The 15362-nt window shown below is 42.1% G+C and overlaps 1 protein-coding gene across 2 annotated transcripts in view; it reads right to left on the bottom strand.

The window, feature by feature from the left end:
• HIVEP3 (human immunodeficiency virus type I enhancer binding protein 3) overlaps window positions 1-13250 on the bottom strand; it is a 409424-nt gene extending 396174 nt beyond the window's left edge. For both annotated transcript variants that reach the window (XM_025363577.1, XM_025363569.1), the window contains exon 1: window positions 12750-13250. The gene's annotated coding sequence lies outside the window, so the exon portion shown is untranslated. The remainder of the gene's footprint in view (window positions 1-12749) is intronic.
• Between the last annotated feature and the right edge of the window lie 2112 nt (window positions 13251-15362).

The raw sequence follows: 15362 nt of genomic DNA on the forward strand, positions 1-15362 counted from the left end.
AATTGTCTGTAGCCTAGTGAGGGTGTCAAACAGGTCAACAGACAATTAGAATAGAGTATAGTCTAAGTGAGTGCTAGGGACTAGCACAGGTGGTGGCATCCACAATTCCATTCTTATCTGATGCTCACTCGTAGGAAGAAAAACAGAAGAACCCACCTGGTGACAGGCTAGCAGGCACAAGAACAGGCAGAATGTGCACCTGGAGGATTTCACCTAGAAGAGCTGAGGAGGCACAAAGACCTGCATGTGAGTGTTCACGGTAGCTTCATTTGCAATAGCCCAAATCTGGAAATAACCGAAATTTCTATCAACAGGTGGAGGGATAAAAAAATCTGTGGCGGCCGGGCACGGTGGTTCATGCCTGTAATCCCAGCACTTTAGGGACCAAGGCAGGTGGATCATGAGGTCAGGAGTTTGAGAACAGCCTGACCACCATGGTGAAACCCCATGTCTACTAAAAATACAAAAAATTAGCCGAGCGTGGTGGCACACGCCTGTAGTCCCAGTTACTCAGGAGGCTGAGACAGGAGAATCACTTGAACCCAGGAGTGGAGGTTGCAGTGAGTCGAGATCGCACCACTGCACTCCAGCTTGGGTGACACAGCAAGATTCCATCTCAAAAAGAAAAAAAAATCTGTGACATATGCACACAATGGAATACAATTCAGCCACACAAAGAATGAACTGCTGATCTATACAACATGGATGAATCTCAAAAGCATCATGCTAAGAGAAAGAAGCCAGAAGCAAAAAGAGTGTATACTTTATGATTTTATCTATATGAAATTCTAGGAAAGTCAAAACTCTAGTTTCAGAAAACACAGTTTTGCGAGGGGATGGGGGTGGGAGGGACGAACTAACTGTGACGGGCATGAAGGAACTTTAAGGGATGATGGGAATGTTCTATATTTTGATGATGGTGATGGCTACACTGATGCAGACGCTCGTCAAAACTTATTAAATTGTACGCTTCAAAAGGTGAATTTTATTACATGTAAATTATACTCAATTTAGAAAACATTTTAACAAAAGACTTGATGTCATGCAGTCGAAACTGAAAAGTGCTGTGCTCTGAAGCTAAGAGTGAGAGTTACTTACATTCTGCTTCCTTTACTTGTTTTTGTTCCTTGTTCTTTCTTTCCCCCTTTCCTTTTTCCCTCTCTCTCTCTCCCTCCCTCCCTCCTTTCTGTCTCTCCTCAAAGTCTACCACCTCGTTTTCCAAGCCAAGCCTAGGTGACAGGCCCCTGAGCTGCAAGCGTTTCCAGCACTGCCATTACAAATTAGTGGAAATGATCAGACCCCCAGGCAGACTGGTCCTCAGCCTGCTTCAGAGGGGCAGATGTTCTACAAAACCAGCCAGTGACCCACCCACAGAGAAGACTGGCAAGCCCGCAAGGCTCTCACTGGACCCCTCTGTGGCTTCTGCCTCCCAGGTAGAAAGCATGCATATATTAGATTAAAAAAGAGGAAGTGTCTTTCCAAAAACTACTCGGCTTTGGGAGGGAAGGAGGTCATTTGTCTTTGTCCAAGAAAAACATGTCCCTTCCTTGTAATCCTTAATAACCCCTGAATTGTTTTTGTTTTCTCCAAGATAGTTAGGGACAGGGGTAGGGGAGAGGGGCCACAGTCAGAGAGAAAAGGAGCTAGAGAGGACAGAGGAAGCAAATGCCATACTACTCTGTAGTGGCAGCAAGGTGAGCTCTTACCACCTTGAATTTTGGGAAAGATGGGAAAAGAGGGAACCCTTCACCAACCAGTGCCAACATGCCTACCTAAGACAGCCCCCATATGAGGTGCATCCCCGTTCTTGCCGGATGAAAAGTGAACAGAGAGGTTAACAGGGCAAAGAGGCAGCAGTAATGGGAAGAGAACGTGAGACTGGCACGGTTCCCTCCCCTGGGCCTGCAGGAGGCCCACGGCAGCCAGAATGTCCATCTGCTATGCCCCACCACTAGTAGGCTCACAGGAAAGGAAGAGAACAATGACAACCCAACTGTCCCTTGCGCAGAAGTTACACCAAGAAGTGAGCAGCAGGACCCGCTGACCTGGCAGTAAACCACATCAGAGTTATCAGTTGGAAACCTCTTGGACAAAGAGAGTTTATAAAGTCCCTTGGCCAAGAGGCATGGAAGTTGAGTTCAGCCAAGCGCAACTCAGACACATGGGCAGTGGAAGGGGACCTGGGGATGCCAGCTGCCAACCAAGTCCTGTTTGTTGGAAATTGAGAGAGATAGTATTGGAGAACTAGATGCTTTCACTTTTTATTTCTCCAAAAGAGAGCTGGTCTGCAGGTAGTGAAGCCTATAATTCTATAAAAAATGGAGATTAAAGAGATAGGAAGGTACAACTCTGGCCCAAGACAGAAAAAAGCAAAAAGAAAAAAACAACAGGCATCCATAAGAGAAAAAAGTGAGCGGTTCTGGGCATCTAGTAAGTGGAAGAGGAAAGAGACCATCTCTAATCCTAACTCACTCTGTTCCAGGTTTGAAATAAAAGCTATATAGGGAGAAATAGCCTGTTAAAGTAGAATTGCCAGTGTGTAGAACTGAAAATCAGCCAAAAATCCATCAGCTCTCTCAATTTACTAAGAAATAATAATTAACTCCCTAGTACCTGATATACTTTTGCATTTAAAGGCTAAACTACCTATATCTACTCAATATCATTCGCTTCTATTCCAGTAAGACTCTTATTGGCAGGTTTAAAGCACCCCTACCCAACCCACTAGCACCAACTTGTCTTCTACCTTAGCCTGGAAGAAACATGTATGAATTACATTGCTAAGAACATAGTATCATATCTATTGAATGAATCATTAAATAGACTGGCCACTGTAATAAATACATGTGGATATATACATTCTGTTAATAGAGTTGGTATAGTCTTTCATGGTTTCAAGTGTTAAGGATTATTGTGGTATTAAAGAAAACCTTATAGGCTTTCATTTCCTGAACTATGGTGGATTCGATATGTAGCCAACTCTACTGAAAACACTAAGCAAACTGGAAACTATAGAAAAACATCTTTTGAAATGACTGATGAGCTGGCAAGTTAGTAAGACATATTAACTAAGCAAAATCTGAAGCCCAGAATAAGTGCCAATCCCTGAAGTTAGCTTGAAGATATTAGCCAACAAAGTGACCTTCACTTTTATATTTTGTGGCCTCATGGGAAGAGGAGACAGGACAAGAATTTCCCATAACATAAAGGATACTATCACATGGATCCAGGAACTCCAATGAATACCAAGTGTGAGAAATAAAAATAAATATAAACCTAGATATGCTTTGCGAAACTGCAGAACACCAAACAATTTAAAGGAACCAGAAGGAAAACACAGGTTATTCTCAAAGGAGAGAGTCTTGTCTGTAGACAAGACAGCAGATTTTAGAGGAAACGATGGAAACAGAGGACAGTTGAATAATATCTTCATTGTGTTGGCAAGAAAATAACTGACAACCTAGAATTCTACCCTAATTCTATCCAGTAAAAACCTCTCTCAAAAACAAGGGGAAAATTAGTGTATTTGCAAGCAAACAAAATCAAAGAAGTTATCACCAACAGACTCTCAATAAAGAAAATTCTAAAAGCTGTACTTCAGGCTCTATCGGAAAATACCAAAATGAAGTTGGTAGACCTATGTTAATATTAATCAGAATAGACTTTAAGACTAAAAGAATTACTAGGGAAACAAGTTTCGCTTCATTATAAAAGATTCAATTCACCAGAAAGATAAAACAATTCAAACCTATAGGTACCTAATAACAAAGGCTCAAAATATATAAAACACAAACTGACAGACCATAAGAAGAAAGAGAAAAATCTACAATCATAGTGGGAGATTATATTTCTCTCAGTAACTGATTGATCAAGCATGCAAAAATCAGTAAAGATATAAAAGACTTGGACAACACAGTGAAGAAGCTTGATCTAATGGAGTTACATAGAACACTGCATCTAACAATGGTAGGATCCACAGAACATTATGAAAAGAGACCACATATCAAGTCTTACAATAAATTTAAAAGGCTGGGTAGCACTCAAATAATATTTGGCAACCATGAAGCAATTAAGTTAGAAATTAGTAACAAAAAGGTAACAAGAAAAATAAACAAATATTAAGAGGATTAAAAAGAAACACAGTTTTAAATCATAAGTCAAATAATAAATCATAATGAAAATTATAAAATACTTAGAAACAAATTATACAAAAATATTACATATCAAAATATATGAAGTTAGAGTAAATATGTATAGCTCACAATGCTCATAATGGGGAAAAAAGCCTGCAAATTAAAAAGCCAAACATTTACCTTAAGAAGTTAAGAAAGAAAAATAGCTCAAATGTAAATAAGTTAGATGGAAGAAAATAAAAATTAGTATAGATATTCATAAACTAGAAAACAAATGATGGAGAGGATCACAAAGTCAAGAATTAGAGATAGTCTCTAATAACATTGAGAAAATTATTAAAAGACTAACAACATTATAGAAGGTATTACAAATGAAAAGGTGACATAACCACAGATCCTACAGAACATCAAAAAATAACAACATCTTATAAGTAACTTCATGGTAAAAATTTTGAAAACTCAGATAAAATGGATAAATTTCTAGAAAAATCTAATTTACTAATATTGATTCAAGAAAAATATTAAAACCTGAATACCCACTATCTATTGAAGAAATTGAATCAGAGGTTGAAAGTCTTCAGGAAAGAAAGAATTCCAGCCTCATATAATCTTTTTTTGAGAACAGATAAAGAGGAAACATTCTATAACTTACTTTACAAATTCAGCAAAACCATGATACAAAACCCTGCCAAGGATAACATAAGAAGTGAAAATTATAGTACAACACACTTATGAAGATAGATGTAAAACTTCTAAATTTTATTAGCAAAAAAAGCTAGCAAAGTATAAGAAATGAACCCATTACAACCAAGTCAGGTTTATTCTTGGAAAGCAAGGTTAAGTTAACTTTGGAAAATTAGTTTACCAGATATTAACAAATTAAAGAAAAAATTATATAAATATTCTCAATAAATGCAGAGGAAGTATTTAATAAATCTCCATGTATATAATTTGAAAGACAAAAAAGCTCTTTGCAAATACAGAATAGTAGTTCCTCATCCTGATAAGGAATATCAAATCCATAAAAAACATCATTCTCAAGGGAAAATGTTGAACATGAAAGGCAAAACTTAAATGTTTAGAAGACAATATAAGAATTGTTTTTAAGGATGTCCTTCAAAAGACACAAAATGTTCAATGATAAAGGAAAGATTGATAAATTTTATTACATTGAAATTAAGAATTTCTGCCACTGTAAAGATACTAAAAAAGATGGTGAACAAAATATCACAAATAAGGAGAAGGTATTTTGGCAACACAGAGAAATAGTCTCCTGCATATATAAAGAACTCCTACAAATAAATAAGAAAGATGTAAACTACCCAATTTTCAAATACATGGGCAGAAGGCTTAAAAAGGTACTTCACAAAAAAAGAAAATCCAAAAGGTCAACAGCGTATGAAAAGATACTGACCCTCTTTAGTAATCAAACATATATAAATTGAAACCAGATTAGATACTGTTACACATCCATCAGACTGGCAAAATTTTTTGAAAATATCCTACAAAATATAAAGTGTTTGCAAGATTAGAGAGCAGTAGGAGCAATTGCAGCTGGATATAGATATTGGTTAAACACACTATAAATTAATTTTTGATTAAAGTGAAACTCATATGACACAATAGAAATTCTGAACTATCCTAGCACCATTGAAAATGCCCATAGTCTATGACCAGTAATTTTACTACTATGTGTATTCCCTAAGTAAACTCACACACATACTTATCAGGGAACTTGAAAAAAAAAATGTTTATAGCAGCACTATTTATAATAGCAAAATACTGGAAATAAGCTAGTGTTCATTAATAATAGAATAGACATATAAACTGCCATATATTCATTCAGTGGAATATTATGGTTCAGCAAAATGAAAAAATTTCAGCTACACCCAACAATGTGAATGAATCCAGGACGAAACATTTAACAACCAGTTGGCACAGTGTCCAAACAAATGAAGTCCCTGCCCTAGTGCCAGACCTGGTACCCAAGACCCCCTGCTATGCCAGATGTAATCCCTTTAGAAAGGGGCGGACTTGGAGAAGTACCATAGGAGCACCTGGGAAGGATCAGGTAAGCAGCAACTTACCAACTGATATGGAAATATTTCAGTTGTTTGTCAACCAGTGAACCTTACTGGTATGGTGTGCATGGACTAAACGTGAGCATTAAGAACAAAAGAATACAACAGTGTGATTCCATTTACATGAAGTTCACAAACACACACAACTACACAATATATTGTTTAGGGATACAAATGCAGGAGGATAAGACAATAAAGAAAAGCATAGGGGAATAAAAGGTACAGAAATGTCCAGAAGATAGTAATCCCTGAGAAGAGAGGGAAGGGGATGGGGTAGAGGGAGGTACACAGGGGACGTCAAAGGTTCAGCTAACATTCTTTTTCTCAAATCAACTGGTGAGTATATAAGTGTTGGTCATAATGTTATTCTTTAGACCTTTCTACACAGTTTATAAGTATTCATTTGCATCTAGGGGCTATTTCATTAAAGTTATTTCAAAAGATGGTCACCACACAAATTTTAATAAGAAACTCTCATACCAAATTGCTGCAGTTCCTGCCATATCTTTTCTAGTTGCTGGGCAAAGATGCTGTCCTCAATTGTAATTGGTGTGCTCCAAACCCACTTAAAATTCTATGAGCTTCTCCCCAAACCACTCCAAAACATTCATGTGAGAATCTTTCCAGCAAGGTACAGCAAGGCCCAACCTCCAGGGTACATTATGCTCTGGCTCCTTTATTTAATACAATCATAATCATAGTGGGTTTTTTTCTCAAATTTTGAAATCTTCAAAATGAGGGCATGGAGCAAATGACTACATTCTGCTTCTCTTGCTAAGCTTTCAGTGGTGATGCTCTCATTTTAAGTTCTTTACCAGACGCTTCAGCTGTGCGATCCCCAATTCCCCTCATCAAGATTTGCTGACAGTCAGGGGAAGTTTCTAACACTGTATTAAGTGTATACTGAGGGCCAGGGAATTGGGGAGAGTTTGAGGGGCTGCACACATGTGCAATTTTTTAGCAAACCAAGCAGATGCTTCTAGATTCAACACTTTTTCAGTTATTTGTGAACAACCCCTAATAGCCACACCACATGGCAATTTGTCTTTTCTCTGGAGCACAAATGTGAACTGTATGTTGCAAAGCCACAGAAAGGAACAAGTCACTTAGCTAGAGAGGGAACCTTCTCAAAGGTCCAGTTTCCCCATCCCAAGATGCCACCAGGGAAACAGAAACTCTGGAGGTGAAAGAAACTTAATTTCTTTGAGTGCAAGTTGAAAAGACAAATAATTGGTAGCCTGTGAATAGTCATAGGAACCTCTTCACTCTGGACTGAAACCTGATTCAGGAGGAAGTCAAGAGCCTATGCAAGTATGTCTGCAGTTGCAAACTTGGGGATTTGCCAAGGGCTTGAGATGGATCCACTGAGAATGTCAAGGGTCTACTGTATAGAATTTTGATGGAGGAGGATTTCAAAATTCTTCTTCTATTTAAATTAAATCAGTTCATGTTTATCAGGGCATCTCTGATCTTTTTGTTTTTAAGAGACATCTTTGCTCCATTGTCCAGGCTGGAGTACAGTGATGTGATCATAGCTCATGGTAGACTCAAACTCCTGGGCTCAAGAGATCCTCCTGCCTCTGTCTCCTGAGTAGTTAGAATTTACAGGTGTAAGCCACCATGTCCAGATAATTTTACTTTTATTTTTTTTAAGACAGGGTCTTGCTACATTGCCCAGGCTGATCTCAAACTCCTGGGTTCAAGTGATCCTCCTGTGTCAGCCTCCTGAGTAGCTGGCATTACAGGTATGAGCCACTGTATCCAGCTCCTCTGATCTTAAGATAGTTTCAACATCTAATGCTAAGCCTGGAAGTCCAATGAATGACTCAATAGACTAAAACTGGTGACTGAGATTCGGCAGAGCACATCATGTATTTATAACACCGCTTTTATTTTTTCCATATCTTTCTACTGTTTGTTTATTAGCTTTTCTTTGGATCTCAGTTATTCATACATAACACATTTTTAAAAAGTTGAGCCCAAACCCCAATGCGAGGGTCCACCGATAATTAGAGATCTCCAGATTTCTGAGACTAGCTTCCCTATGCTTCTCCCTGGCTTTGCTCCCCAAATCTGAAGGGCATTTTCAGATCACCCCTACTTCATATTTAGATATAAAGCTTCCCCCTTTATCTACAAGAATTCCAGGTGCACCTGGCGTTTCAAAAACAGTTAGTAATGAGGAGGGGAGTCCCATCAGTCATGAAGTCACCACTTCCATCATTGTCCTGCCTCCCAAGCACATATTTCCAACCTCCCAACAGGTTGGAGGTGAAGCCTTCCAACAGGGCAGCCCTCTGGATAGTGTGGTCCAGTCACTTCCCACCACCACACCCCACCTCCTCTGCCTTCCAAGCCCCTGGGATTTCAGGGAATACACTTTTCTCCATCATATTACAATTAGATACAGGGAACCCTTGGAGAGTTCTGAGTACTTGCAATTATATTCAATAACCTGTTACTGACAGTTTCTTTTAGTTAAAGAATTTTTCAAGTAAGTTACCAAAACAGTGAATGTATGTGCATCTAGAAACTGATAAATACTCTTCCATTACTTTTAATTAGGTCCTCTCATTTTCCACATATGTACTGAATTTTTAAAATACTATTTTAAAAGTGTCTACATTTCTTTTCCCCTACTTTTGTTTTTCCTCTTGCCTTTGTTTTGGAGCAAATTTTAACTGAGCACATTGTCAGAGGGTCAAGCCAAGTTTAGCACTGCTCGTGTATCTCAGCTACCTTCCAGTTTTCAGCACGATGTCTGAACTGAAAAACAGCATTGCTTAGCATAAAGGTGTGGCCATGACAGCTTGAACAACATCCAGGTAGTGGCAAGTCTACATTTGCTACACAGATGTAAGAAACAGATGGCACTAGGGTCTACCTCTCCCGCTCCATCTTTTCCATCATCAGGTCTCTTCCAACTCTAGAATTAAAGTCATCAAGTTGGAAGAACTCTGAGTGTGTTTCCTGATCATAACAAGACAGGTTGAGGTTCAGGAGTATTTTCTTTAGCATCAAATGTTAGAACATAACCACTAATAATAACAGTAGCATAGTAGTTCCCTGATAAATTCTGACAAAAGATCATAAAGTTCTCAATTTCAACAGCAGGGCTTTATAGTTGCAATACAATTTTGACCAGTAAGCCACCGGCTATCCAGAAACCTCGCAGGTGTCATTATCATGGATAGCTGCAGTTTTTTCTCTAAGAATCAGGCGAAAAAATCATTTGGGGATACTTCAAAACTCTCATGTATTTTTAAATTGGATGAACAAAATACAATCTGAACTTCTATGGATACATGTGGGTCACTGTGAGCATCAGTTACTATGTTATAAAACAGAATACCAAAGATCCATCAAAATACATAAAATTTCACTGAATTCCTTACATTAAATGCTCATACTAGCTCTACAATGCCATGCCTTGAATTCTTGGGCCTTTTAAATTTTTTTTAATTTTCCTGTTTCTTGTGTTACTCTTACTTCTTACTGATACTTGATAAAAGATCTTTAATAATCCTTGCACAGTACAGTATCAGTTGCTTCCAATTTGCTGGGTGTATTTGACAAACTAATAACCAAGCCTCTTCAAACTTGAAGTAAATGCAGAGGCCTGAAAGAGGGTATAAAATTTCCTCCAGTGATCAAAATTCATGAACTGTAGCTCATGGACTTATGACCTTTCTTTTGATTTGCCATCTAGGTCCCAACTGGATAAGTGAAATTATGTAAATGTGAGTTCCAAATTGTTGTGGTATTATCCTAGTACCCATCAACTACAGTGCACATGTCACTAAATGTATCTCATTTTTCTTTGCAACATAGTTCAGTGGTCTTAGTAAGGTTATGATGGTTACACCTACTTTACAGATAAGGAAGAAAATTGGTCACGGGCTTTGGCCAAGTCTGACCCAGAATGCCAGTGCTGCCTGTTGATACAGCCACTGTTTTCCAGCCCTGCCCTCCCAGTGCATCTGCAGATCTGTAAATACACTTGACTCCCCAGGAAACAGGATGGAGAACAGCATGTCATGCTTTCAGCATGGAGGGCAGAAAAGAGCCTTAAAGACGTCGGGGAACTCACAGAGTAGGGAGTGAGAGACAAGTTAAATGCTATCCAGTTGTCAAACAGCTTTCTTAATGTTATCTTTCATCAAGACGGGTCCTAGAACCTGCCAGGACTTCAGACTAAATGCATCTTCTTCTTGCCTGTACCTTTCACACGCTAAATGTCTCAACGGCTCACTTGGCAAGGGCCCAAAGGCAGCACACACTTCTCCACTCCAAGGAGGGTGGCTGCCACTAAAACACAATGGGCGGAGACAGCTCAACAATAGTGCCAGTTGAGCACATCTCGATCCACTGCCACAGATTTCACAGTAGTAGTTGGCCCTCAAAGCAAACCCACTGGGGTGTTGAGGGCAAAAAAACAATCTTAGCTTTAAGGGGCCAGACTTTGCCATCAAATTAACAAATCTACCCAATAGCCCCAGGCTGAGGCGCTCAGGGGTGTGACAGGAGGGCCCCTCTTAACAATTCTGTATCCTGTGGATGCCTTAACTAGCCTGAGAAGGGAGGAAGCAGAGAGAGCTAAGTGTCACACACACCCTCTCCTTCTGCCTGCAGGTATCTTAGTTGGACAGCTGTTCTCCTTCCTTGCAAAAAATTCCCACAATCTTTAAATGCAAGGATGTAAAGGGCCTCCAGCCTCTGCAAGCCATCACAACTTTAAAGAGCTTATCTCAAACAGCTCAGACAGCATCTGAGGTGTACTCTTCAGCCCCACAGTATATAGCCCAACCCCAGAGCACAAGTGACAACTTGATGAACAGGAACTCCTCCCCACACTGGCTGCTCAGCAGGACCATGAAGAACAGCTGGGACCTGGCCTATTACCCTGGCTTCAGGATTCATTTTCTGCCTGGAATTGGGAAACTGTAGTCCCTGCAGGGGTCCTTCTCCTGGGTCCAACTGTCTCCAGGGTGCAAGAAGGGTGAAATTACCAAATGAAAGTTCAGATAAGCAATTACTGGCTGAAAGAGATATGGGAGGGTCTTCAGATCAACACTGACCCAGAGCTAATACCACACCATCCTCAGAGGGACACATGATCATTGACCTGTGCTCTTCACATTGAAGTGGCTCGAATTATTCCTCCTTGCCCCCACTCTCTCCTTGCCCCCAGCACACACATAATTACATAAAGATATCTTAAACAACTGTAGCACCCAATTTCTTCAGTCTGGGGGAGAGCCAGGAGATGGTGGGGAGCTGTTTGGGCACAAGTCTGATCATTACATAATCACACAAACAGGGGCTGGAGAACATTGACATGCAGATCAGTTCAGCAAACACCTCATTCTCCCTCTTTCCTCTTCCCTCCCCCTGCAACACCCAAATGCACACCAGAGTTAACAAAACCCAAGCACTCCAGGTAGCTAGTGGGCACCTGGCTGCTGTGGTTACAATGCCAAGGGCTACCAGAAATGTCAGGGTATACCAGAAAGAGGGCCTGGGTGCTGCTCACCCAGGGACCAGACCTGCAGACCCTCTTCCTGCAACCACTGCCCCCAAAGTTAAGGAAGGGCCTAGCCACAGAAATATTCCTGACCTGCAACAGAAACCAAACCAGCTACGTTAAAGGAAACCAATGCTGGGCCTCCAAGTTCCTCTGCACCACCACTCTCTGTCCAATCTACGCGGGTTCAGGGGACTGCCACACTCATGAGTCCTCAGCAGCCTGGACAATATCATCAGGGACCATTCGGCACCATCAGTGTTTCCATTTAAAAGATGGTAAAATGTGGGGCATAACTTGGAGGGGACACTCTCTCTGCTAGCAGGGAGGCAAGAATCCCCAATAGAATAGGAGTTTGGTTTTGGTTTGGTTGGGTCGGGTTGGGGGTTGGCAGATGATTTTGCTTTAGGAATATTTTCAGGGGGCTAGGATTAGTGGGGAAGAGAAAGCTATCCCTTCTGTCTCAGCAGCCAACATCATACGAATCTCATTCTCAACCAAGCAGGCTACTGGAGTCCGCCTAAACAATCCCGGAGCAGCAGCCAAGGCAACACAAAAAAACGCAGGTGCCACGGGACGCGATGCCTATGCCCCCCAGCCCAGGCTCCTCGGGAGCAGGCCCGCCAGCGTGCGAGTGCAGAGCCCAGCAGAGCTTGCTGCAAGCAGCGCTGGAGCGCACGGCGCGCACAGGGTTACAGCCCTGCCGCCGCTGCCGCCGCCGCCGCCGCTGCCTGTGATTGACGCGCGGGGGTCACTTGAGGCTCGCGCCGCTCCCCAGCACCAGGCCGAGCAGCGCGCTCAGCCCACCGGGGGCACCGACCGCCACGCGCAGCCCACCCGGCCAGCCCCTGCTCCTCGGCAGCCGGACACCTTGCCTAAGAAAGGCAGCCACAAAATGGAATCGCAGCTCGTTATTTTGCTTCTCCGTGCGGCCGCAGGCAAAAACACAATCACAAGGTAAAATACAGCGCAAGGAATCCATCCGCCGAATAAAAACCCAGAGTCCCCTACCTTCGGCCTTGGGATGGCAAACTGGTCCTGTGTTCTCTGACCCACGGATCCAGCCCCTTCTTCATGAATTATTCCGGCCAGGCAGGATTTTGTGCATTTTTTTCATGAACACCTGTTTCAAGTAAGGGGTAAAGACCTTATTGAAAGAATTGTCCTTAAAAAATAACCTCTGCAAACGTATGTCCATCCAGGCATGCATGCGTGTTTGTATACACACATAGGCACACGGAATAGCCATGTACATTGAAGCACCAAACTAGGCAGTTGGATAATGGGAGAGTCGGCTGGTTGTGAGCATGCTCGCGCCGGGAACAGATCCACCCTCTGTTATTCCTCTGAATAAATATAAATCACGATCAGAAACCCAAACAGAAGCATCCCTCTTGAATTCCTGCTGCTGAAAAACACGGAATAAATTCAGCCCGCAGACACAGAATCTAATCAGCAGCTGTTTTCTGAATCCAGAGCCAACCCATGCCTCGCTTGTCTTTTCCACTAGGAGTCCAGACCTTTTTTGAAAGGGGTTTTAACCTTTTAAAGACACAGTACACCAATTATCACTTCGGAATAGCTGTCACTCCCAGCGCAGGAAGCCAGTCCCATGCCTAAAGCCACAGTAGGCTTGCACGCAGTGATAAGGATTTCATTTATTGGTGCTTTTTAAAAAACAATATATGTGTATAATATATGCACATATACATATATACGTGGAGAGAGAGAGAAAAATGCAAATGCAAGCCATAAATATTTATTGCAGTGATGAGCTTCTCAGTGACTAATCGGCATGTTATGTAAACACTATGAGCCTTCACTTCTGAACACCCATGTTCACGGGTCAGACGAGACAGGGCACTCTTGTCAGCAGGCGTGTCACACCTCACCAGCCTCTGGCTGCAGATCAGGGGCCGGGGAGCCTCAACAGTGGCTGAAGGGAGTGGGGCCTCTGCACCTGAGAGCTCAACATAAGCACTCCTTGCCCTGCCCTGCCTTGCTCTGCAGGCTCAGGGTCCATGTCCACAAACCAAAGAATAGCTCTGCCACTATTGCTAAACTCGAACATAATCCAGAGCCACATCGCATTCCAAGACACACTTTCTTTCAACCAGAATCACGAATCAGAACTACCACCTGAACCTTAGTTAGAGTGTTTACGATTCAGACTTAGGCCCTTCTTCAAGATTTTGGCATTGAGTTCTGTTGTTTTGCTTTTTACTTTTAAGGTATGGAGGTAGAAAAACAGGATAGGGGGAGAGACAACCTCCAGCCTAAATGTTTTTGAAAAAAATTATTCTTCGAGTACTTTAGCCACCCAGATGGTGCTTACTGCAGTTTTGTTCTGGCTTTTAAAGAGGTAGCACTGAGAAGAAACAAGAGTCCTAACCTTGCTCATGTGTGATAAGAAGGCAAATGCCTTTGACAGTTTCTTTTTTTCACCCCAGCCCCAGAGCTCCAGCATGGCGCTGTCTGCTCCTCCGCTGGTTCCCGCCTAAGAGCAGTGGCAGTGGCTCACCTCGGGAACTACAGGGGCGCTCCTACCGACGCTCCAGCATCACAGCCTATTCCCTCCCTTGCCTAGTCCTGCCAGGCAAACCGTGAAAGCAAGTGCACTGTCACCCTCCCACCTCATCGCAGGCGCTCCACTGTGGACCCCTCCCAGCGACACACACACACTCTCTTCCTTCCCCTCTTCCAGCCGTTTGGCAGAAAATTATCATATTTCATGTGTCATCGCCCAAGCAAGCTGGGTCCATCACTGATTGGCTGGGCCCTGGCAGCCGGAAATGTCACCAGCCACACAGCGCGGAGCTGGCTCTCCCGCGGCCACCACAGACCTGAGCCCAGGAGGCTCTGTGACAAGGCACAGACCTACCACAGAGAGCCTGTCCCTCTCTCCCTGGTCCAGCCCCTGCCCTCTGCTTCGCCCTCTACCCAGCCCCGGGGAATAGGGGCTGCAAGGGGATGGTGAAGGAGTCTCAGTGACATTCCTATTTTTCCCAGCATGTTTGAGAAGAAACTAAAGATGTCTCCAATCAGGTTTACAAATCTGGAGAACTTGTTTTTGACAAAAACATTCTCTCTTCACACTAAAAAAAAAAAAAAAAAATTCAGTGAGACTGGGTGAAAACAAGATGATTTTTTTTTTTTTTTTTTTTTACCCCAGGAGAGTTTACTAGATGCTGCTGTTTATTTCCCATCTAACATCTCAGGCACCAAGGTATAATCATGTCACAGGGCTGTCAGATAATTCAGAAGGTGATTCGAGTCCATCCTCTTACCTTTAAAGAGAACAGCTCCAGAAAATGAGGCTTTGTGACTTGGCTTTGCAATGTATCATGATGCCACACAACTTTTTAAGGGTTAAATGATCTTTGTAGTGACCAATATGAATCACTTGGGCTGTAATTTAATCTTAGTCCCTCCTGCTGTATCTTCAGCAGGCTTAGTGTGACTCACCATTTCAGTCTCACCTTATTCTGTTCTCCTGAGTAAACTAAACTCTATCTCTCTGGCCTTTTCAGTAAAAGTTGTTTCTCAACCCTTTAATTATGCTGCTTTAAAGAAAAAGCCTCCTGGAGTTAGATGAGGCTAGAAGGTCATTTGGTCCAGCTATCC

Source organism: Theropithecus gelada, chromosome 1, assembly GCF_003255815.1.
Source record: "Theropithecus gelada isolate Dixy chromosome 1, Tgel_1.0, whole genome shotgun sequence".
Classification (NCBI taxonomy): domain Eukaryota; kingdom Metazoa; phylum Chordata; class Mammalia; order Primates; family Cercopithecidae; genus Theropithecus; species Theropithecus gelada.